Source organism: Falco cherrug, chromosome 1 (assembly GCF_023634085.1).
Source record: "Falco cherrug isolate bFalChe1 chromosome 1, bFalChe1.pri, whole genome shotgun sequence".
Classification (NCBI taxonomy): Eukaryota; Metazoa; Chordata; class Aves; order Falconiformes; family Falconidae; genus Falco; species Falco cherrug.
The window spans coordinates 105717026-105740473 of NC_073697.1; the positions used below are offsets into that span (position 1 = coordinate 105717026).

A 23448-nucleotide genomic window follows, 5' to 3' on the forward strand; every position below is an offset into this window, starting at 1 on the left:
AACAAAACAGTGTGCCACTGACTTCCACTGAACCTTGGATTGAGTGAAGGTAAGCATATGAAGAAGGCTTTGCAAGACTCGGAAGCCTTTTGAGAGCATGTCTTGCATTCAGGCACAATGTGAAAAGTGCTGACTGTATCCCACTGTCCTAGTGCAGAACACCACAGCATAGACTGATTTACCCTGTTTTCTTAAAACAGAAGTCCACTTGCCTGTGTTATTGTAATCCAAAGAAGTGATGCCTTGGTGCTGAAATACAGAGAAGCAATGGCACATTAACACCATGTTGCTGGAATACATCAGAGCAATTGTGCTCTAGTGCTGTATTACTTACTACAGGGCATCTCAGTAACAACATCACAGTAATGCTGAGTACTCCTGCTGAGGTGAAAGAAACATCTTAATGGGAGACCCTGACATTTTTGCAGACCCATCTACATTCCTTCAAATCAACAGAGTGATTGCCCTAGCATGAGGTCAGAAAGAGCTGTGTAAAAACATTCAATCACAAAAAAGTCCAAACCCCAAGTCAAAACATAACTCACAGGGGTATGTGAAATCATACTGGGCTTTGAGCTAACTGCATTAACTTAGAAAAAATCAGGGGTAGTGAAAGAAGGGCATTTCAGAGTTCTTCAAGAAAAGCCTTAACAGTATTCTACTATCGTGATTCTACAGTGGTTACAGAGCCATTCATTTGGAAACATTAATGCAAAATGTCATTTGTTCTGGCTACTGGGTCTGAAGCTACCAAGGCGTGTAACTGTTTATTCAGGTTTTAAAGCAATACCAATCCTCCAGCCAGGCCTGGGAAAATTTCAGCAGACCCTCTAACAGAAAGAATTACCTATACAAAAGAATGGCACAAGATAAACTGAAATACTAAAAAAAAAGCATGAGCCCATCATGGAAATTCTCTTTCCAGTTCCAGTGGCAAGCTGTTTGTATTGATTTTGTATAAATAGTGTCAGCTAGAGATTAAACCTTGTACCACCATAGTTGTAACACTGCAAGCCTTTCTTTTGTCTCAGTCAAATCTCAGTCAGTGTAAGAAGTCTACAACAGAAAGTCTGTGCAAAGTAAGCCAGAATGTAAATACACAGCAGTCATCATGTAGAAACTCAAAATGAGAACTAAACATACAACAGCCTACTCCACTTCCAAAGTTTGCACTTTGGGAAACCATGCATACTAGCCAGTCCGGTTTCAATTCACATTGAACAGCCTCTGCACTGAAAGCAACAGAGATTTTCAGTCATCTGGCCTTTAAACTGCAAAAGCATTTACATGGGCAAGGTCTGTCTTTTGTCTGCAACAGAAGAAAATACAGATTTTATTCAGAACTTCACATGGAGGTTTTGGATTCATTTTGCTTTAAAATTTGTTTCAACCTAAAACCTTCAGGCTTGATTCTTACAGCTTGTAAAGTCATTTACGTCTGTGCAGAGTGGAAGAAGCTTCCTACTGAGAGTGGTAGGTAATCCGTATTCACCTTTACAGGTGCACAATGGTTATACAAAGCTTATATCCCAGTGCCTGCATGTTACTGCCCGGTGTCTCAGTGCAAATCCACCTTGATCGGTAATGCGGGCTAGCATGCCATACTGTGAACATGACTGGCTAATGTGCTGGCACGTGTCCTGTTCTGCCATCCCTGCCGCGAGGCACATAACCTCTTGCAGACAGGTAGGGCAGACAATGCAGAATATTAATGTCTCAAACCACTTTAGTTAGAGCAATCAGAGTTCATCTGCAGAGGCAACGTGACCTGCCCAAGTTCTCAGCGAGCCAGTGACAAACACTGACAGTAGAATCTGTCTTCTAAGTCCCAGAGACCAAGCTCTTGCTGCTTGTTAATATTTTATGTTACTTTTATTCATTAGTATTTTTGCTTAAGTGCTCTGCTAGAGACATCTACCTCTAGCAAACTCAAGGCAATCTCTTTCAAGTAAACCTATGATGTTCACAACAATCCCTTTGCATTTAACTGGGATTTCATGGAAAAGTTGTGATTTCACTAAAAAAATGCAGAATATTTACAATGCTTGTTGGGGATTTGGGTTGCGGATGGTGGTTTTGGTGAAAAAAAAAAAAGAGTGAAATGTGATTAATCAAAACAATCCTGTTTCTGAAGGAAGACTTTGAATGTTTTCAGATTTCCAGACTAATTCAGAAAGAGAGCAAATTTTGTGTCAAAACATGTAAAAATATGACTGTTCGTATTTAAATGTCAAAAATAAATATTGTGTCAGTTTGTGAGGAACTGCGCACAAAGTAAACAGCAGCAAAATGTGAAAATCTTATCATGAAACACATAAATATTACTTTTTACCCAGTTACACAGTTCAGTCATCAGATGCCACAACACAGCAACAAATTCAATGAATGTGGATGGGAGAATCCCACCAGCAAGATGCTTAATCTCTAAAAATTAGAAATACTTTAAAATGTCAGAATGAAAGCGTAAAGGGCAAACAGACTGAGAAACCATGCTGATTCCAGTACTTCCTGAAAATGTTGTAACATCATCTGCAAAGTATCCAAAAGAGTAGTTACTTCTTTTTTAAAAATGAATGCACAAAACTTTGCCTGGTATGTTGCTGTTTTTTTCTGTTGGAAGTTGTTTTGCTCTGTGTCTAAAGGGCGATTCCCATCCAGTGCCCAACACACAGCAATGAGGTTAAATTGGTTTGGATGATATCAGCTATATGTAATTAAATCAGCAGCCCATGTCTGATCCTTTCTGTGACCATGTTAGGTGTTAAATTAAGGTCTGATTAAAAGTGTGCTGCTGCAGTTAAGGTCAAGGACTAAAGATCACAGGCTTTGTTTCATCTAATAACAATAAAGACTGTCTGGCTGCCAAATACCACAACAGCCCCGGTTCTCCTATCAGACTGCTGTCCAGCTAGAGGGATCTGATTTCACTGGTATCCCTTTTTAAACCCTACTTCTAAGAGGGTTTGTAGCTATTTCATCTGTATTAAGCAGCACTGTGTTACCCGAGGCTATACGGTACGTTCTATATGATCAAAGCACAAATGCAGCAGTTTCTGATGAAGAGTTATCGTGGCTGAGGGGAAAAAAAATACCAAGGAAGGAGAAAAAAGATACAGTGCTAGAAAATACCAAGTCATGCCACCAAAGTAAACACCCACAGGTAAGTTCATAACGTGAGACCACACAGTGGTGGAAACTGTGCACATGTGTTTGCTGGGAACAAATCACAGGCTCACCCCACCAGAAGTCAGCAGGAGACATGTGTCAACTGGGATAGATGAGAGATAACAGCAGAGTGGTGAAGAGAAAAACCAGCAACTTATTTGCAGGATGAAGACAAGAATTGGTGCATAAGAGCTTCTCCCTGCATAAGTGTTTTCCACAAAGATAGGTCCGGAGACATGACCGGAGCAGTGGTCTGTTATGTGAGAACAAAATTCCTAGTAGCCCAACAAAGTGTTCTTACAAAACATGTCCATATTAATCTCAAATGAATAATGAATAGACGGTGCTGGGACATGTTAGTTTCCTGAAAAGGAGGGTGGAGCAGAGTAAGAAACCATATGGCCCCAAAATAATCTCTCACAGACACATCTCATTTTATGTTTCCATACTTGGGGTCCAATTTCAGAGCAGATACTGATTCATTTTTCAAGAGTCATCTGAAGTGTTTTTCATTTGCTCCTAGTACTTAATAGACTATTAATAGAACACTCTTCATACCTGGAAGGACAGTTCTGCTATTCTGTGAGGCTGCGCACAGAAAATTCATCATAGGGACGCACTAAACACACTAAAGCCACTCCATGTTTAGGAAGTTCTTTGTGAATTGCGTTGTACATGTGATCAAAAAATTTCCTTGAGGTGTCTTGATGCTTTGCATTTCAGGATCTGAGCTATAACCTCTCTGTTTCCTAACAAGCTCTGAGTGAATCCCAAAAGATTCAATGATACTGTTCAACATGGATTAGCTTCCAACTCCTTATTGTTGCCACTGAGCTACAGATCTCTGCAGAACAGGCTTTGCTGTGTGAGTTCCCAGACTTCCTGGAATCTGAGTTGTATCAAAAATACAGTGAACACCACAAAACAGCCAGGTGTGAAAAATTACTTCTCCATGTCAACAGAAATATATTCACCATTGGGAGTCAGTGCTTGAACTGGAAAGTGACCTTTTGCTCAATTAAGAAATTCCTGTACACCTTATTTCCCACCTATTTGTGAAAACACTATGACATCGCCAGCAGAATTGTGTGATAGTTGTGGTCCAGCCTATCTTTCTAATGATGAGAAACTTTTTCTGTACCACTTAAACTTCAGAACACCAGATTTCCAAAAAATCCAATCAAGATAAAAGGGCAAGTTTGGTTTGATTTGATTCACCTCCTGATCATGCCTCTTAGTAAAATTTACAAGCAAATATTGTATGCAGTTTTATTTCAGTGTTAGAGACTGTGGTCAAGGCATTTAACTCAGTAATTTAAGACTGAATATACCCACATTGTCTAGATGATGGTGCTGAGCAGTCCTGAGTCACTGCTGATAGTCAAAGGAAGTTGCTTTTGGAAATGATCATTAGTTTTGAAAATCACGCCACTGTTGATGGTGTTGATTGCTACCATTTTAGATACCTAAGTCTGCATCCAAATCAAATAAAAAGCAAAGTTCAGTGGAGGTGGAGGTCAGAACAGTGCAGCTCAGCCACTTGCTCTAGTACAGGAATGACACAAGAGCATCGTGTCCTGACATCTTTGGCTTCCCAGGCTGAATGACCAGGGACCCAGTTCACAAGCAAGTGGCCTGGCAACAGCTCTTACCATGAGTCTGGAGTGAACTCAGACTCCTGCTTTTGACTCTGAAGCTGTTGATAGAAGGATCGCTTTTGAAAACTTTCCAGCCTTGTCTTGGATAGCTGCATTACGTTATCTCAGTATCTGCACTATTCCCTAAACTACACTTAAGCCAGTGTAAGAGGGATTGTTATACGTATTATGGTAGTGTCATTTATTTATTTTACGCAACTGGAAAATTTAAGGGCAACCGCTTCACTTCTGTGCTGTGCAGATTACAGTGTTCACAGTAACACCTGCTTACTGGACAGACAGAAAAAAAGCCCTTATATTCCTTCTTTATTGCAATTTATTATTATAGCTTGAATGGTTCCTAGTGACTTCCTAAGATTAATGTTAATATTCTGACTAATAGTCTTCCCTCTGGAGTTTTATTATGGGTTTTGAACATTCATTTCATTTAACATACACATGGGAGCAAGTCTGGTGGTTCCAAAAATATTTGTAGTTGGAAATCACAGTGATTTTTTGTTAGGCTCAGTGCCAAAGAAATCACAAATCAGAAGTCTGTTATAAAGTAGTTCCAATTTCTTGGCATCAAAATTTCTCTTTATGTATATGCATAGTGTGATGTTTTCCCTAGCTGTATGGCACTGAAGATTTACTCAAGAAATGCATTGCTTATCTATTTTTCAAGGTTTCTGGTGGAACTAGAGTTTGTCTAGCCGACTGGGGATTCACAGGGATTTTATGGACTTCCTGTGAGATACAGAGACTGCCCATTGGGTATGCATCTTTCTCTATCACAGCTGGTGTTTTTGAACCAAAGTGTGGAGTAGAAATTTCATCCCTGATTTTTTTGGCTGGATTGATTGTTTAGTCTAGGAGCACTCAAGTAGACTTTCTAGGTGCTGGAATTGCTCTTTTTCTTCAGTCAGCAGCTGATGTTGCATGGTGTACATCAGTCTAGATTCACATCTTAGTGAGCAAAGATTTATGTTTGTCCTAACGCTCCTTGGCATTAATGAGTATTACAGATTTGTATCCCCATGGATTAAGTTGAGAACATACCCCAGAGTCTGTGTGGTGTTTGTCATTAGGGCATCACGCTATTAAAACCAACAGAAATTCCAAGGGTAAAAAAGTAGGAGCTTTTCTCTGCTGGAGCACATGTAACAGATACACTTTAAATCTTACATTTCCAGCCCTCTCACACCAATTCCTGCATTCATTTTGGTTGTTAATGACTTCAAAGAAGAATTGATTGCCACTTTTAAGACATTTCCCATAACAACATTATGGGAAATATTTTGCTGGCAGAGAATGTTCCTGTAGCTCTATAGTGCTCTCTAATTAAGAAACTTCTATATAGCTGGGGGTGAGAAGAGTGTATTTTTTTTCCCGTCAACTAGCTATTTCAGGGATTGGATCAATACAATGGAATGACCCTGTACACTCCATTACCCAGGGATTGTGACTCCTCAATGAAACATTATGGATCCTATGGGATGTGCCAGAGACAGTGGCACAGACACGCCCGATAGCCATGCATCAGCTACCAAAAGGATATGCTAACTCTGGCTGCATCAGGTTAGGCTGGTTTCTGCAGATCTGCGTGGATGTGTTTGCTCTCCGCTGCCCATTGCTCCAGGTTTTGGGTATATTTCAAGTGCAGGGCTGCATGGACACAGCTATATTATCTGTACATCTAGGGGACAATTCAAATGCAAGCCAGATAAACCATACACGAAAAACAGACTCCAGGATGTAATTTCAGTCTCCCTTGAAGCCCCATGTAAAACTGACATTTCGGAGAGACTCAGTGCAGAATTACCACACCCCCATGATCTACCTACAACAAACAACTCTGGAGTCAGGATTCTTGGATTTTCTTTACAATATGCCAGCCATGGAGTAGAGATAATTACTGTGTGTCTTGGTTGATAGGAGTTTTCTAGGCTGACTATCATCACACATGAGGTTTATTAGCCTTGTGTAATCCTGCCTATATCAGCTAACTGCAACACAGAAATAAAAACTTTATGTTTTCCCCCAGAGCCACTTGAGAACTTTCGGAGAAAATTTTCATAGGAGAATTCTGATTTATCTGATTTGAAAGCAATGGTTCCCGGATCAGTCACTTCCATTGAAACATACCCATTTCTCCCTCAATAAAAGGGGGATAACAATACTAACAGAGATTTCTAAAATACTTTGAGTTCTGTGAATATAAAGGACTGTCTGTAAAATGTTTAGAAAACTTCAAAAAAAGGTGCTACATAAATGCATATTTATTGCAGTACTGACATCCTCGTGGCAGCTCTGAATGCAGAATCAAAAGCAGAGGGGGCAGAATATAAGTCAGAATAAGAAACTGTCAGCCTTTAGCCTGTATCTTAAACTGCTTTGAAACATTGCAGACATTCAGAGAATCTAGTTTGCCAATATTGTATGTGCTACAGTAATTACACCAATCTGGAATATAAATTTTCCTTGCCCCTTCTGAGAGAAGGTAAAGCTTTTAGGGATATACACAAATGGAGATCTAATCCTACAAACTCTAATGCCTTTACCTAATGTTAGGCAGCATGGTTGTCCCACTGCCTTCAGTGGCTCTACTCAGATGCATGTGTGGAAGTGTTTGCATGATTAGAAGTTAATACTAATAAATGCACAGCTCATACAAGATCCCTGTGTAAACAACCTATTTCTGCATGCAAGTGATGATTTTATTGCTGTTCTGTAATTCTGTGTAGTGGCTTTGTGAAGAAGTCTTATATTTTCTAAAGCAGTAAAATGTTTCTGATAGTGTTTTTCATTGCCAGCTCTTCGGGGACTAATTAAGAGAAATATCTGTTAAATTTATTCATTGCTTGGTTCCTTGATAGCAAGAGGCACCTGGTGTAAACATTAAAAAGAAAAGCAGGCAGCAGCCAGACCTCATCAAATATTAGATGCATTAGGACATTTTATTTATAAATATGAAATTGCTTCTAATGACTTCAAAAGGAGGAAATGCCAAGAAGAGCATAATATGAGCAAGCTCAGTAAACCTGTCATGAAGATGCCTAAACCCACAAAAATCTAGAAATTGTACTTTCTCTGCCTTTTTCTCTCAAATACTAAGTGGCAAGTCCAGCTGCAATTAGCGAAATTGTATGTAAAGGACTCCAGGACTAACCAAAACAAGCAGCAGATGAGGCAGAGCATCCAAAAGCATGGTCTGCACAGAAAGCACCATCAGTTGTTACTCAGAAAATAGCTCATTTATACTGAGTTGACTGATTCAGTGAAACAAATCCTGAATTTCGACCCCTGTGATTTAATGCAAAATGCTTAAGGATCAGAAATCCATCTTTCTTTTGGGACAGCATTTAAGCAGACATTTAACATTAAGCATATGCTTTATATTCACTTGACTTTACTTTCAAAAATGCTTAGCAGTGTTCCTTCTGTTCCCACTACAGGCTTCAATAAATCAGGAATGAATAGTGAGTCAATACTTGATAACTAAGAATGCATTCAGCACTGTCCCAAATAAAGATGCAATAAATTCAGTAGACTAACAATACAAGCAAGGAATAACAATAATTGTCTGAAAAAGTTCTCTCTTCATGAGGCAAAATTCTAAGATTTCGTCTTAAGGCACTGTACTGCAACAAGTTCATTCACAGTAATTTGAGAAAGGTATTTCACATGAGTGAATTTGATGTTGGTAAGATCATTGTCCAGTTTTGCTGGGATGAACCATAGCATCATTTCTCATTATAGAGAGTTGAAGTTTTGAGCCAGGTGTAATACACATGACTGTGTCCAAAGTGGTAGAATGATTTGTGTTACAGGAAGAATTCTCATTCACTACTACCCAGGAACTCAGGAAAAGTGCTAAGCAAAAAGGAAGTTTGATGCAAAATTATTAAAGTACAAACTGATCTTAATAAAGCATGAATGAGAACTTCATTCTAAGCTAACCTCCTATGTGAACATCTGAGACAAGCCACAGACTGTATCAGGTCTACAAAGGACTTTCCTATTTAATTGACATCTTTAAGAGTCAATTGGACACAATTGTCCACACACATGTAGTAATTGCTTTAATCCTGGTTGGGATGAAAAACCTTTCAGTAGTTGTTGTCCTTGCAGAGAACAGTATCTAGATAGGGAGAGTGAGGAAAGTAGGCAGCAGCTGTCCCACCCATTTTGAAGCATCTCCTATTTTCTGTTTTAGCACTGTACAGCCTGATCCTGTGGGCAGGGGATACAACATGGCCATAGTGAAGGAGAGAAATTAGGAGACCTGATGCAAGTTTTCTCCAGAGAAACGGCGTTTCTTTGCTCTGCCCTGAAGAGGCTTTCACACTGTGCCAACAGAAACCACAGGCCCATTCATGGAAGTCTTGGGCTAACTATGAGCCATAATATTATGAAGACTGGTTTAGCTCATGCTGTTATTGAAGGAGAAAGGAGCACAACTGGAGGTGCTGTTAGCAGCTAGCACACTTTAACCGGATGTATTTCACCTGTAAACCTACCCTGTGCATAACCTATACTGACCCATCATGGTAATCAGGCTGGTGTCTTTGGCCTGCAAAGGAGGACATTCTTCACATAGACAGCAGAGCTGGCTCTCCACTAGCAGCAAGTCTAGAAAAGAATTAATTGGGCTTTTTTAGACTAGGGAATGGTGTTTTGTGGCCTCCTAGAATACCACAGGTGTGATCTTTTCAAAGGGTCGTTTCCCAATTTTAAAGAAGCAGAGCTTTGTTGACTTCTTCAATCACATCAGAGGTGTCTTATTACTAGGGCAGGAACTTTTCCTCATGCCCTTGCAAACAAAACAAACAGACATCAGTTTTCCATCCTGCCCTGACCTTTGGAAGATGTCATCTCTGCCAGTACTGCACTCTCTGGCCCTGGAGAGACTTACCAATTCAATCCTGACTCTAAGGGAACTGAGCCACCTACTGAATCACCATCACACTTCCTACAGGCTAACACCTGTGTTTTCCTTGGAGGTTACCCCATCCAAGAACTAACTAGGTCTGACCCTGTTTAACTTAGGAGACCCAAGCAGCAGAATGGCCCAGACCTCCAAAATTAAATATGAAACGTACCACAAAGACTCAGAGGAGTCCAAGAACAGGGAACTGCAGCCAGGGAACACAGTCCTAGCTCAGAAGTGCTGCTTGCAAGGTACAAGTACAGTATGCTGTAGCATGAATTCTCCAGTCCAGGTTTTAAGTGATTTCAGTGGCAGGACCTTGCTAGATGTAGGATGAGAACAGGTCCAGACGAGGGGGAGCAGCAGAGACTGTAACTTATGAAATGACTCATTCCTACCAGCCCTGTATGTGAGGCTTCTCCTTCCACCAAGCCAGGTGACATTTAACCACAAAAATATTTAACCTGCTTTTACAAGGATGTGTACCATTGACTATGATAAAATACAGGGATGTGGGAGAGTCAGGATGCAGCTTTTCCAGTGCAACTCCATATAAAGAAAAAAAAAGGCAATAAAAAGGAGGTCTTGACATAAGAAAAACATCCCAATGAAATCCTGCCTTTTAATCCCAGCCACAATCTCTCTTCTCATCATCTTCCCCACTTTGTAATCCTCTGCTGCACTTAAGTTTTTTGTACTCGTTCACTTTATCAACTTCACCTGTCTTAAAAGTCAATTAAAAGCAGAGGCCACAGTTTTAAAACACAGGCAAATGAACTGAGACACCAAACTTCTCCAGAGGTACTGACTAATCAGAATTGTCAGTAACTTCAAAGCAATCAATAGGTGATCAGTGCCTTTAAAAATCACTGAAGTGCTTAAAGAGGAATGAGAGGATAATACTTTCAAAAGGTTTTGATTAAAGAGTATTTTACTTTCAGAAGTGATTTAGGCACTTGGGAATTCAAGAACTACTTTTTAAAAAAATCAAGTGTCTTCTGAAATGCATGATTGTATTTGTGAATGGTATACACATACCTCTTCTGGTAACATATACTTACCCAGAGGTTTACAACATTGTGCCTTCAATGTACCTAAACGCTAGCCCAAGACTGGTCCACACTCTCATTTAAACAAGCTCCACCAACACTCCAGTGGAATATTAACTTCCCACATTTATTGCCTGAGGAAAACTCAGTTCAAGAATGACCTAAAAACCTTCAGACTGATTGCCACTGAACAACCTGAAGAAAGACTCTCCTGCATTTTACTAATGCCTCTGCTATGTGGAAGGCCCTTGTGGAAGAATACTTTTTTCAGACCTTCTCCTGTTACCGTTTTTTTCCTGACATCTGTTCATCACTAAGCCAACAATAGATTCAGTGTCTCACCATGATGTATATGAGCTTCTAGAACACTTTATGAAGAAGGAAGAGATTGCTAAGTATACAGAGAAACAGGCAGAGCTAATCATGTCATAGCTTAAGCCAGCTTGTTGATATAGGAGGCTTACAGCTGTCATTAGTGAAATGAAGAAGAGGGCCACTAACATCAACTCACACCAGCAACAGCTATAGATCAGGAAAAAAAATCTAACACATGGCAGCATTTTACTGCTGAACTGTTGGCCTGGAATTCTGTTAATATTTATCGAATGTGCTGATCTTTAACATTTGGATTGCTGCTGGTAGCAAATAGTCAAACCGGCCTGAGGCCTTTACAAAGTAAGTGTGTTGACTAGCTCGAGTAAGATTAAAGCTTAGCAAGCCCTCCTACCGATAGTTCAAAGGCATCTGGAGCTAAAGGGGTCAATCAACTTACACCTCTTTGGTTTGAGCTATCTGGATTCTTTAGCAGCTACTGAAGGCAGTGGGGAGGCTGGGACACTATAGATGTGGTTTCCATACAGCATACATATACATTATGAATTTGGTCAGTGTCTTTGACAAAACAGCTTGATCTTGCCTGTGGCATAGAGTCTTCTAGGTCACGGCTTTTCAAGCTCCCAAGAGGTATTCCACCACCACCGTCGCTGCCCATCACTGCACACTAAGCTGGAACAGTTAACTATGAGCACAGTGGGGCTAGTACCTTTGAAACGCTGGTTTCAAGCCTCGCTCCTCCTTGGCAAGACACATTTTTAAGAGAAAAGTACACACCATTTTCTCTTTCGATGTCTCTAGTTAGGAAGAAGGCTTTCTTCTCTCTTCAGACAGTTTCACAACAGCCTAGCTCCTGTGACCTTAATGAAGCTATCCTCATACTGTCTCCAGAAGAAAAGGTGATTCAGAGCCACTAGGAACTTAGCACAGATGGCCGTGCATCAGATCTGCAGCACCGTAGATCTCTGCTGTGTGACGGTCAGAAGACTGACCTCTTTTGAGCTGGTTTTTTCATTAGTCTTTGAGTAGACTGAATCTGGAAATGGTGACAGCAAGCAGTGCTGGCATACTGGACAGTGCCTAGCATACCAGACTGTAATACTGGTTGGAATCTTAGATACTATGATATACCAAGAGAGAAACTATTCCAGCAACTGCAATTGATTTTTCAAGGTAAACTTCTTATTGCCCATGTTAAGCTACAGATTACTTTTTTTAGAATCTCTTCTTTGATTGAGTTGAACTCTTTCTTTGGAATAGCCCTTGTTTCCCTCCTTTATTTAAATAAGGCTTGAACCGCATATTTTATTGCATTCATTTTCTTTTGTTTTTCTTTTGCATGGAGAACCAGTTGGCTTTCTGTTCTACAATACCATACACCACTCTTAATACAATACTAGCAACCTACCTGGTTACATCCAAAATATTTTTTTCTCAGTATGCCTCCTGGCCTGAAGTGCTGCTTAGATCTCCCTCACTGCAAGAAGCTTTCCCCTCTTCTGCTATTCATCATAGCAATTTCACATGCTCTCTTCAGCTGTTCTCTCCATGGGCTGGTGAAGCTGGTATGGTTATTATCCTCTTTATCCTGCACAAAGTAAAAAAAAAAATAAATTTATGGATAATACAAGAGACCACCCATACAGCAAGAAAATTTGAGAAAAAACAGTTGTTTTCATGCTTAGGGCAGTTCTAAGCATGCATAGCTTGGATTAGACAGTCCTTCCTATTTGACTTCTGTTCCTTAGTAAATATTTGTAACTTTGCTGATAAAGCAATGCTGGATTTCTCAGCTGTGTTTCCGTGTGGACAATAAGCTGTGGGACTGGAGTATGGGATCTCAGTCTATAATGAGCTTTCTTGAATAGTTATTTGTTTCATTGTCTGTCTTGGTCATGAAAAATCTGTTCAGGAATCAAATGGCAGAACAAAGTCTCTAAATACAGCTGCTTTGCTGTATTATTGATTGCTTGTGAGGCCCTTGGGAATAGGTGATCCAGGCTCAAAGGCATTAAAACATTTTTTTTTATTGTGACCTAAATGCAGACAATTCATGTATAGAAAATGTCAACATTGCAATGTTTTTTTTAAAACTATTATATGATTCCTATTTAATGCATACTATCTTTGCTTCAGTCTTGTTTTACTCATGAGCAAAACACATGAGTTGTTTGTGCCTGCCCCATCTATGCATACTAGAAGCTTCTGGGGACAGTCACTGCATACTAGGATAGTTAAGTGTTATGATCATGTAAACAAGCACGAGCAATAATAACCTGAAGGAGGGTGTAGTGTGAGTATGTGCCTACCTGGGGCTTTGAAGCACAGGGAGCTGAGATGTAGCTCAGGACAGCCCTCAAGCCAGGATACGTTGTGTGACGAGCAATAGAACAATTCTGGTGCAGGGCTGCTGACCCATCTGAATTCCAGCTGGGAAAAGATGTTTACTCTGAGGTCAGCGTGACTGGCTTGCCTCTGACCCAGCTTTCCATTTAGCAAAATGCATTTTGCAATGGGACACCCAGAGAATTGTCCCCACCTGTCACCTGTATATTACTTTCCAAATACCTGCATACGCCTTTGGTGCACATGATCTGCATCCTACAACTAAGCTACAGGAAGGTTTGATTCTTGGCTCAGAGGTCAAGACTGTTGGCCACTTCTAAGTTCACTAGTTTCTTCCCAACAGAAAAAAAAAAAAAAAAGCCCTAAAGGGAAAGAGACATAGGAAGATAAGGATGACTTCAAACTTCCGTTTTACAGCTTTTTCTCTTTCTGAACTAGTAACAACCCTAATGCAACCCTTTTGCCCACAGATCTCAAAGTGCTTTTACAAAGGCCACAAATGTCATTGACACCACTTTACAGCTAGGGAAACAGGAGCACAAAGGGGAAAGTTATTTGTCTAAGAACCCTTGGATAGACCTACAGCAGAGGTAGGAATACAAACAGTAATCTGCTAACTAGGAAAGCTGCCCCACACCCGCTGCATATAATAGTCACATTTCTCATGCAAATAAAATCTTTGTTTAGCATTCTTTGTCTTCCTGCTAGGGATAAACCCATGCAAGAGCTGTTTAGACCTCTCTGACCCCCTTATCTCTTCTTTCTCTCCCTTCTCAACATACACATTCCCAGCTAGTTTTCATCCGACAGTGAAAGTCTCTTTTGGGAGGGACTTAAGGGTTATATTACTAAAGTTTCTTTTTCTAGGCTTCTTTCTTACGATATTGGCTCTGATATTTAAGAGACAAATTTTATGTTTTGTGCAGAGCAGGAAGATTAGGCACGTGGGAGATTCAATGTGTTCAATAGGTAGTTGAGACAACATCTTCTATATAAAGATTATTTCAAAATTGCACTTGGTGCAAGCTGCAGTTGAATGCACTATTTAAATGCAGTCTTAGCTTTTTGCAATTTCCTGCCCAGAAAAGCTGCTGTCTAGCTGTTTTGAAATAAAAAGACATAAATGTTGGGAGGATGCAAGCGGTCAATTGACCTCATCAGTGCTCATGCTAGTCAGAAATTTTCCAACAAGACCTTTTTTTATTTTGTTCTGTTTTGTTTTGTTCTTTTGAAGGGGGCGCAGAAAATGCTGATCTCTCAGAACTGAAACTTTTTGTGGGAAACACATCAGTTTCAACAAAACACTTGCTGGGAAGAATCTTCCAGCCCATCTTGATGAACAAAACCTGACTGGGAAAGGATCCCAGCATAACCAGCAGTCCAGTGGTTAGCACACTCCCTGGTGAAGTGGATTTATACCATGTGATAAAGGAAAGATGGAATTGGCTCCAAATAAAGCAGAGGAAGGATTTGACATAGTATTCCTACAGTCATTGCAAATGCCCCAACTCTGGGTCATTGTCTCTCCTCCGCCCAAGGGAACGGGTCAGAACCAATCCAACAGAAGCAATTGTGCTTAACACATTGATCTTAGTTAAGAAGGTATTGTAGACCATAAACATGAACCCCGGTCTCCTACATCTTAAAGGAATACCCTCAAAATTCTGCTCACTTGCTCTGTCTTTAACAAGTGCTTTTATTTTTATTTTGATGAGATAAAAGTTCTAAAATATCCACATTTTTTCTGAAACAGATATTTTGCTTTGTAGCCAGCTTTACTCAGCATTTTGTAGAAGGGAGCCCTTCGTCTGATACCAGACATTTAACATTTGCCCAACTTAATGTCTTCCATTGCAACCATTTCTAAAAAAGCAACCGATATACACATAATGAGAAGCATTTTCTATTACCTCAATAGGCTGTGAATCAGACCCCAAATTCTTTGACAGTTCCCCAAAGTGTGCTGTTGGGTTTGTTTGTTTGTTTAAGAGAAAATAAAAAGATATGTTCTTTAGGATAAAACATCATTTAGAGAAGCACGGCAGGAGACCGCACAGGAAAGGTCAGTGGTCTGCTGTTTTGCCTTCCGTACATTACTGTTTCTTAACATCTTATTTTTCTGTTCTTGGTCTCAGAGAGAAACTGGCAGGAGTTGTGCAAGATCCTTGCACAGCTAGAATCAGATGATCTTTTTGCTACAGCTCTGTAGCTACTGGAGAACTGGTTTTCACTCCTTTCAGCTACTCACTGTTCCTCACTATGGTCTTAATTACTGCAAAATAATGTGGGATGTATCAGGTGAGTGAAAATGAGTGAGGTGTCATAAAAAAAGGTTTCAAATCACCAACACCCAGTTTCTGACAATGTCAAATGCTCCCCAACACAGATAGTAAATAAATTCAGGAAGAAGTGAAAGAAGGGAGAAAAAGGAGGAATGTGCACACGTGGTAAAGAATACTGTGACCTCCTAGTATTGAGGGAGGCAGGGACAGGTTTTCTCAGAGGGCCCGAGAGACACCTATGATGTAGGGAAGGATTGTGAAATACAGACTTTTATATCCCTCTCTTTGGCTGAGGCCAATAATTAGAATCCTCTTTCCAAAATGGCTCAGGCGCATAGAAGCAATGATACTGACAATTGTTTCTTTAACCTGTCCAACAGTTTCCATTTGTAAAGAAGCTCTTTTCCAACCCTATCAGTATAAACAAACACTTTAGTCAAAGCTAATTCTTCTTGCAAATTAGGATCTGCATCTACATATAAGTAACTGGTAGCTGGATGATAATCTAAAACATTAGCTGAAAGGTGCTGAAGAATAATACTATTATTCTTTCATTACTACAAGAAGAAAAGGAAACTGTACATCACATGAAAGGCTGACCAGCTGCTAGTATTACATAATGGATGGGTACACTGCTGATTCAATAAATGCGAAGAATACAGAAATTTATCTACAAAGTCAGACACTCTTGTGTCCACATTAAGAATTTACTAAAATGTATGGCACAAATATACCACATATTTCTTGGTTATTTCTCTTTGCATGCTGGTTTATTTCATATGGGTTTTTTCCCTCAATAATATTTTTTTAAAGACACTGAAAGGAGGGGGAGGAAAACAAGTGTTCTAGCCAGCAAGCACCTCATCTTACCAACATAACAGAAAAAAAAAATTTCCAGATTTGACAAGAGCTAAGCTATGCACAGCACCTACTGAATCTGAGTAAGATTTAAAACTTGAATACAGACAGCAGGCACATCACAGTCTACCTTCAGAAATAGCATGGCTGCAGCTGAAGGGGAAACTCAAGCACTAATGATTGGTTAAGTACTCAATTGCTTCTGTCAGTAAGTTTACAACGTACCACAGGGAAGACGCACGAAAAAAAACCTCCTTGGACAAATTCTGAGTGCATTGACAAAGGAAGAAAAGAGATCCTATAAAAAAAAAAGTCAACATTTGTTAAATAAAAAAAGACATGGTGCTGAGACTACAGCTCAATTCAAAGTGAAACTAGGCAATTTTACAGTCAACTGGAAGAAGTATTGGGAGAGAGAAAATTCATGCTTGAGACAGATACCTGGTGCTTACAAATTAGAACTGGATATTTACTGAGGTAAGATTACCTGATCCTGAACGATGTTTAATTTCTTGCCTCCTCCTTTGCAGAATTTAGTTCTGATTGCTGGAAATATAAAATACTGAAGTATTGCATCTTCATTTGGAAAACAGAGACATGAGGAAAAAGACAATCACATCTATTAGTTCAGGTGGGCATGTACATACATCTCTACATGGATATGAATATGTGTTTGGCAAACACTGGATGTAGATGGAAGCTTCGGGATGCCAAGGGTGGAAGCAGGGGCCTGACAGCTCTTTAACAAGTAAAGCCTCTATACAACAGATACACTCAAGATGCAAATAAAAATAAGAGAGCATATAGTAATGTACCTATGCTCTCTAAACTGTTTCTAGTTTCTTTACATGAGAAGCACAATTTCCAGGAGTTCAGGTCCCACTTAAATAGCAAAACAGACATCCTGATTTTCCAGAGATTATGAAAAATCCTATCACCACTCTATATCCTTGAGTCTATCAGCATAGCTAACTGTATTTCATTTGGAGCAGCAGAGCTACATCAATTTGCAGTAGGCAGGGAGCTTCTGTTTCCAAACAGACCATGAGGAGAGTTATGACCTGCAAATCAGGCCAGAATATCCTTGGCTCTGTTTCAGGATGCAAATACTGCTTTTTCTCTTAGAAATATTAAAATTGAATGATCTACCGAGGAGGCCTTTTTTACCTACTTTGGTTATGGGTCTTTTGGGAGATTGTTTTGACTATCAAGTAGCTTTTAGTGGTTATCAGTGACCAAAAGATCAATTTACACTCTTGGAAAATAAATGCAATTCTTGCTTACAATAAAAAGCAAACATGCAAGTAGAGAGAAAAGGAAGACAGAACAGGATTAATAAATTACAATTGTTAGCAAGCACTAACATGTATCGAAAATGGCAAATTCTCTGGAGTACAGCTGAGCTTCTTTTATTCAGGTCAATGACTCCTTTTGTGATTTCCTTCTCTAAAAAAGAGCATTTTTCAATGATTTATGTATAATAATCTCCACATCAGCATATTTTATTTTTCACTATTTGTTTGTTAAACATGCAGCAAGAATCTAACACTGAAGCCCTTAGCCTTGAAAAGACAACTGGGATAAAGGCATAAAAATATACATATAAAATAGAAATATTTATTACTAAAGCTTGTTTATGATTTAACATGTAGGTAAGGGAAAAAGAATACATCATTTTAAATTCCTGAGTTAAGGCTTTAATGGTGTGAGTTCCAGACAGATACATGGGGCTGTTTATTAAGCAAAAAAAGAAATTCATCCATTCACGGGCCACCAGAGCAGGAAACTGCAGAAAGCATTACAAAGGCAGCTTTTCATGGGTCTATGCAGGTGCTGTCTCTTTGCAGCCTGTAGGAGTCAAAACTGGACAAAAAAAATAAATAATTACTATTTAAATTATTAAGATGACTTGAATCAGTTCAAACAGATTGACAAATTCTTGAATTCAGGGTGGGTTTTTCAGGACTAAACTTCATCATGGAAGATCTTCAGCCATCTCTGCTCCTGTCTAGTTGCCTATGTAAAACCTTTACACTTCAAAGTGTTCACCCCCAAGTGCCTGTTTCAAGCTCAGGAACTGGCATGCTGATTTCTTGGGGGAGGAAAAAAAATATCTGGTGTCCACTTCTTTGAAGTCTCATTCATTACAAAGTCTTGTCATCCAGTCAAAGAGCAGGACAGCCCTGTGACAAAAAGGATACGATTTCCAACAGTGAATCTCAAGACTGCAATATTATCTGAGGTAAAGCCTGAGCCTAGAATTTCTTTGTCTTAAATCACAACAGTTCTTACACAGAAGCATCTCTTTCCAGGCTAGAAAAGTCAAGGGGAGTCTCAGATGACTCCAGTATGCATGTCACATAGGAGTATCCTACCAGTAAACCCATATCTGGATTAATTCTCATTTCTACCCTAAAGACTTGAGAAACTGAGAGTTCTACATTGTCAACATTGTGCCACAACTGAATAGTGCTAGTATTTTGGAGGTTATGATTTATTGTAGCAAATATTCAGATAATTTTAATTATTTGATTGACAACAGAAAATCCCAACAGATTTCAATTGCAGTATGAATTATCTTTTTTACCAGTTCATAACAAAACTGTCCCCTACTGATGTAGAGGATTCCATTGTCTTTCCTGTCAGTACAGAAACTTTCACCAACATAAAATCCATTTTCAAAATACTGGGGGGGTGGATGGACCCCACACAGATGGGGGCAGGGTGGATGGGGGAAGATTTCCAGCATCTTTCAGCTAACAGGTCTCTCCTACCCTGCCAATTTCTGACAAAGCCTTTAAAGACAACGAAGCCTTCTTACTATAGAGCTGTATTCCCAACATTTACTGGGTACTTAGTAGGTACTGACGTCCATAAATATTTCACAAGGAAAAGAATGCATTTCCCAAGCATTGACTAGCTACATATATTATTTATATAAAACCATAACTTAAGTTGAAAAACAATAAATGCTTCAACAACAGACCTATTCACAACCTACTCCATTACTAAGTAAAATGGGCTCCGGCTATTCCTCAAGATCTCATAACTACGCAGAAATTCAATGAGACCTGCATATAAACATGACCTATGGAGGTGGAGTACGAGATTGTAGTCACTTCACCAATACTAGTTAACTTGAACAACAGATTATAAGACACTGACATTCGTTTACATTTTATATTTGTATTTTATGCTCCCATTTGAGCTGAGGTCTCCCACTCTAAACAAAGGACAGAAAATATACAAGGAAGTAGTCTTATCTCCCATTTAATACACCAAGGGAGATAAAGGACTACATTTGCCACCGCCATGCCCCCAGCATAGGTCACCGATAGCCTTTTCTAGAGAAGAAAGTTGCTACAAGAAAGATTAAGGTCAGGAAACCCAGAGATTGCATATTCCAGGTTCATGACAAAAGATTCTAAAGTCTTTTGGGAACTGAACTGAGACTTTCTACTTCCCAAACAACTTAGCTACAAAACTTCCCTTTCTTGGTAAATGAGCTTCAAACAGGTTTTTAAATGACTGCTTTGTCATTCAACCTGTTCAACACCATAGAGGAGGCATCTCAGAGGAGGTGTAACAGACTAATGCTCTTTTGCCTCAAGCACTCATAACATTAATGGAAGTTAATTCTGCTGGTGAAAAAGAGTTAAGTGAGTTTTGCTAGCTCATAACCACAGCTAGGGAGAAGGGAAAAGCTTTTGGAGGGGAGAAAGTGGATCTGAGATGTAGGCAGTACCACCACCATTTATGTGTTTACCACTCAGCTGGCAGCTAATGGCCCATGTACAAACTCAGGATGAAAGTGGGTAAAATAAATTGCATTCTTTAAAAGAACCATCTCTTCTTTCAGTGGCACAAAAAAAAACAAACATCCAAAATGCACCCCAGAAAGCTATTTTGAGTTTGTTCTTTTGGCAAGACACAGAAAGTGCCAAGATGAAGTCAGTCAATTAAGTATTGTGAAGGGAGGTGGAGGTGAGGGGGTAGGGATAAGCAATAAAACCAGTGGAAGCTCTGGAGACAAGACTCACCTCAGTGCAGACAGCAAGAAGGATATTTATGCACTATTTATACCACTCCCAAGTGCAAATTTTGCCTTTCATCGATTATAACACACATTTCAAAGATCTTTCTGCAGCTCTGGCATAACACTAATAATGTCGCAACAATGAAAGCTGAGGAATCAGGGCTACTGCAGCCACTTTGGGCAAGATCAAATGGCGTATTCCTCTCCCCTCAACACTCCAGGGCATCACACATCCTGACAAGCAAAAACCCAGAGCAGGCTGAACGCTGCAACGTGACAGAGGCCGTGTCAGTAAGGGAGCATTTCCCAAGCATCTCCTTGTTGCTTCCTCCATTCCCTTCCCATTGATTCGAAGTGAGAGGGTTTGGGTGTTACTCAGTTTTTCAGCAATGTGATGGGGGCCTGGCCAAGAGCCTCTGTTAGAGGAAGGACATGCATTAGTGGGAAATCTGACTGCTGTTCTGCCTCCCCTGCCATCACTGCTCGTTTTGTGACAGGCAAAGGAAGAAGGTCTCTTGTCTCTGAAGGCACCCTGGAGCTCCCAGTGACTCTGCAAAGCATGGCAGGTGGTGGGCCTGACCCAGCCCTGCTACCCTGCCTTCTCCTTCGCTGACAGAGAAGAGCATAGATTCACAGTGCACCTAAAACACACAGCTCTCAGCAGTGAAGCCCACTCACTTATTACAGTATTGCTGGTTTATATGGCAGGTGTGAACTAATTCAGTTCGTTTGGATCCAAGAGCTCTCAGCAACAGACAGGAAGATAAACAGCCTTGGGAAAGGGGGTGCTGACAAGCATGGACTTGTAGAAACTGACTGAAAGGAGCAGGAACCTGCACACTCAGCTCCCCCCACCCCTTCAGCAGCCACAAAGCATCCCCACCATCAGAACCTCCACTGCTCTCTGCATTTCATTTTCCATCAAAAAGGCATTTCAGGGAAGCTCTGCTTTGGCTGAAACAGACTACAAGCCCTTGATACGTGCTCCTTCCAAGGCTTAGGCCAAAGAGGATTTCTGGTAGCACCTACCATGAAGATATGCCCAGCCCTGTGTTTCCACATTATCACTAAAGCCAGACTCCAGAGACTCCATTACACTTGTTTCTTTGCCCTAGTACCACTCTGCCACAGCAAAGTGATCCTACCACTTGAAAATGGAACTGATCAGCAGGAGGTAGTGAGCAACCTAATTCCTTCAAAGGGTTATTCAGCCATGTGATCCCAGATAGTATCTTCAAAGACCAGAATGTATCCCCAGTTTGGCTTCATCAAAATCCAGCATCAAACACACCTCCAGGTTGCTATCTCCGATTTCTGCAGCCCCACTCTTTCAGTGCTCGTCTTACAGAACAGTTAGACCACTGGGAAGTTCAGATGAACATCCTGTGTATACAATGCCTGTACCCACATACAAACCACCAGCAGACCACAAGTGATCCAGATGCCTTGTGCCATATCCTCAGCACAGAACTAATTTCACGTTGAGTATAAAAGAAGACAGTAGGACCATGTCCAGTCCAGCTCCACTCTACACCAGTCTCAAGCAGATAAGATTTGTATAGGCCACTTAGGAAGGCATGGGAAAGGAAACCCTGACACAGCAGTGTGAGATCACACACAGCTCTGACACTCTAAGAACTCACACTATAAAACCTTCATTGCTCCAATCCATGGAGCAAAATGACAAATGGCTCCAGTCAAAAGCTTACAGTCAGGACCTAAATCTTCTACCACCCCTTTTCTGCGTGAATTAATTTTAGGTGTTCTGTGAGATAAATTGAATTTTGCATTCTTCCAACTGCAAAAATAGATTGTTCTAGTTATTAAAATAAATATATGAAGAAAAGAATTGAAAAGATAAAAGAGAAAGCAAACTAGCATAGTTAGAAGTCAGAGTCATGCCAAAGAATCACAGTGGTTTTAAGACACTTGTGCTGTGTTTTTGCAAGGACACCAAGAAATAAATAAATATATATATATATAAAAAGAAAATACCTCACACCTTTTCCGAGTGAGTCTTTTTAAAGGCAGTTTGAGGTTAAAACTAAAACAGATGTCATAACTTAACCTGCACTGCACCAGCTGACCGACTTCAGTGGGAACAAGAATGGGCCAAAATTATGTTCTGGTTATACGTCCAGCAATTGCAGGGCATTCTCTGATCAGTATCATGGGGTTTATGCCTCAACTGCAGAATTTGTCCACCATGGTTATCTTCAAACAGCCTTCCTCTTCTCTCTTCTACTAGGTACCATACGTCATTTTTCCCTAACTAATAGAGTACAGTTCTACACAGAGACACTACAAAATCTTAATTGTCCAGGAGGCTCCACTTAGACTTCCCAGGACACAGGCTGCAAGGTCCTCCTGAAAGCTGTCTTGGTCCCTCAGACACCATTTATCTCCTTTCTTGTTGCATTACTGCATATCACTTCATACTGGTTAACCTATCTACCTCCTACCAACATTTCAGCAAGGAGTCCTATGCTCCTCAGGCAGTAAAAAGGTAAAAAACATCAGATACCAAAACCTCAGAGATTAAAGAGACTGACACCTACATCTTTTTATATCTGCCCCCTGAGACTATTAAGCAGCAATTACCACTTAAAAGCCTTGAGTCCTCCAATGTTGCAGTCACCCACTAGACTAGGCCCTCTCAGATCAGCCATTGTGACCTGTTTAGTAGAATATTTTATTTCCTGACAATTGCAGATCAAGCTCAACTGGAACTATCTACCAGACTTGGGGAAGAAACACTTATGGAGATGAAAACATTTTAAAATAAAGCACCTGAATATTTTTTTTAAAGTGA

The 23448-nt window shown here is 40.1% G+C and overlaps 1 protein-coding gene across 1 annotated transcript in view; it reads right to left on the reverse strand.

Annotated features, from left to right (window-relative positions):
- MYL10 (myosin light chain 10) overlaps positions 1 to 12670 on the reverse strand; it is a 50971-nt gene extending 38301 nt beyond the window's left edge. The window contains exon 1 of the mRNA XM_014280379.3: positions 12523 to 12670. The gene's annotated coding sequence lies outside the window, so the exon portion shown is untranslated. The remainder of the gene's footprint in view (positions 1 to 12522) is intronic.
- Positions 12671 to 23448: the final 10778 nt, after the last annotated feature.